This window comes from Sorex fumeus, unplaced genomic scaffold (assembly GCF_029834395.1).
Source record: "Sorex fumeus unplaced genomic scaffold, SorFum_2.1 ptg000008l, whole genome shotgun sequence".
Taxonomy (NCBI): domain Eukaryota; kingdom Metazoa; phylum Chordata; class Mammalia; order Eulipotyphla; family Soricidae; genus Sorex; species Sorex fumeus.
This window is the reverse complement of record NW_026606065.1, coordinates 60,030,982-60,033,647: the sequence shown is the minus strand read 5'-3', so window position 1 is coordinate 60,033,647 and position 2,666 is coordinate 60,030,982. Positions and strand designations below refer to the sequence as shown.

Below are 2,666 nucleotides of genomic sequence, written 5' to 3'. Positions count from 1 at the left end.
TTATGCTGGTATTTTGCAGCAGGTTCTAATCACATTCTAATGTCTAAATTTGAGAAGAAAAAATACATCCACATTTTTTTATACGAAAAGAATGTTAGGAACAATAGTTATTCCATTTCCCTAATCTTAGATCCAAAAGATCCAAATTACTAATTCATATAAGTTTATACCAAGGAGATAACTCTCCTAATCTTAGGTATTGTTAAAAAGAACAAATTGCTCCTATTAAAAAATCAGATCTCTGCTTCAGAGTTTACTAACTGCCTTATGTTCTATGAATTTGGTCACTTTTAAATGTATAATTATGAGGGATTATAAGTAAAATGAGTGACTCATTCACATAGTCTTTTTTTTTTTGCTTTTTTTGGGGGGGTTCACACCAGTAATGCTCAAGGGTTACCCCTGACTCTGCACTCAGGAATTACTCCTGGAGGTGCTTGAGGGACCATATGGGTTTCCGGGAATCGAACCGGGTTGGCCATGTGCAAGGTAAGCACCCTACCAATTGTGCTATCACTTCAGCCACACATTCACATAGTCTTTTGTCTGTATTCTATCTAGCCACAACATCTATAGCTAATATTTGTGTCTGAATGACTTGTTTAAGTGATATCTATCTTAAAAGATCCAAATTACTAATTCGTATAAGTTTATACCAAGGAGGTAACTCTCCTAATTATACATTATTCTTATTTCACAGAATCCATGTTAATTTAAGAGATTAAAGTTCACTTTCAAATTACAAGATCATAATCATAGGTAGTCTGTCAAATAATGTTAGTTGACAAAAAGCAAAAAAAAAAAACCTTAAAAGCCTATTCAAAGGTAAGTTAGACATTTTCTTGTTTAAATGAGCAGAATCACATTATGAGTATAGTTGAGAATTTATTTAAATTTTTATTATGTTAGACATAGAGCCCAGAAACGTATGTGCTCTATTACTGAAACAAATCCTTAGCTCCAGAATTACTGTGATTCTTAAACAGTACAGGGGCTGTGGCTGGATACAGTGGATAGGATTTGCACATAAGCCTTGCACATAAGCCAAACCAGGTTTGATCCTTGACAGTCCATAGGTCCTCCGGCCCCATCAGGACTGATCCCTGAGCACAGAGCTAGCAGAAAGCCCTGAGCACACCCAGCTGTGACCCACAAGCCAAAAACAAAGAAAAATTTTAGAAACCTAGTGACAATATAGTTTGTTAATTAATAATGACAATATGGCTGGAGCAATAGCAAAGCAGATAGGGCATTAGCCTTGCACATGTCAGACCCGGGTTTGATTCCCAGCGTTTCATATTGTCCCCCGAGCACCGCTAGAAGTAACTCCTGAGTGCATGAGCCAGGAATAACCGCTGTGCATCGTCAGGTGTGACCAAAAAAGCGAAAAAAAAAATAATGACAATAATATGAAAGAAATAATACTGAAGTTTTAAGAAATTACAGTCACATAGTTATCATTAAATGCAAATTAATAATAACAACATCTTTTTTCTTAAGTCTAATCATATATTTACTTGAATTATTATAACATTAATGGCATACAGCATTTTCTATTTTGATAAATATATGATTTATTCAAATTAATACATCACTATAAATTAATAAAGTTTTGTTGCATGAATTCATAAAATTTATCAATATAAATATTTTAACTACAGAGTTATGATTATGACAGATTAGAGGAGTAAATTTATGAGAGTGTTATGAATCAAATAAAAAGAAATTTCCTGTGGAAAAATATGTTAGTTGAGGAAATATTAAAAATGTAAAGAAATATTTTTATGGAAGTTAAATTACATTTATAAAGGTCTTTAAAAAGAGAAAAATAATCTTTCAGTGGAGAGATAAACAGATGTATGGATAAAAATATATGTATAATGACAATTCACAGCACTCAAGTTGTTTTTAATACGACCTGCCACATAAATATCCATATTGAATAAAGAGTGTTAGGTTGGAAGGATAGATGAGATTGAATAAAAATAAGAACAAAGATTTAAAAGTACAGAGTCACTGAAATATGAATGTGGTGTACATCGAGTTCAGGTCAAGATCTTATGCCTAGTTTTATGTGGAATTAAGCTGTGTAACATTGTGTTTGCATAATATAAAAGAAGATTTGAATTTGCATATATGAAAAAATTTCCCATTTGTTTATCCAACTAATAAATGTTAGGGAATGTTGAGAAATATTTTTCTTTTAAAAGGTTTTAACCTGTGCTCGCTTCGGCAGCACATATACTAAAATTGGAATGATACAGAAAAGATTAGCATGGCCCCTGCACAAGGATGAAATGCAAAGCATGTGAAGCATTCCATAAATCACAGCACCCAAAAGGAGAGAGAGAACAAAAGGAAATTCCCTGCCACAGGGGTGGAGTGGGATGGGGGGGGCAGGGAGGGTTGGAGGGATGCTGGGAGCATTGGAGGTGGGGAATAGGCACCGGTGGAGGGATGGGTACTCAATCATTGTATAACTGAAACCCAAGCACAAAAATTTGTAAGGTCAACAACTGTACCACATGGAGTTTCACTAATAAAAATTTTTAAAGAAAATATTTTAATCTACTTTTATTTCACTGATTTAGGGTCAAAAGAGGTGTGAGAATAAACAATGAATACCTAACTTAGATTTTTAATTTCAACTTACCTTTCAATTTCAT

At 33.5% G+C, this 2,666-nt stretch overlaps 1 non-coding gene across 1 annotated transcript; it reads left to right on the top strand.

Annotated features, from left to right (window-relative positions):
- Nucleotides 1–2,220: 2,220 nt before the first annotated feature.
- On the top strand, nucleotides 2,221–2,328 carry LOC130019465 (U6 spliceosomal RNA). The gene has a single exon (XR_008791793.1). It is a non-coding gene; the product is annotated as a U6 spliceosomal RNA (small nuclear RNA).
- Nucleotides 2,329–2,666: the final 338 nt, after the last annotated feature.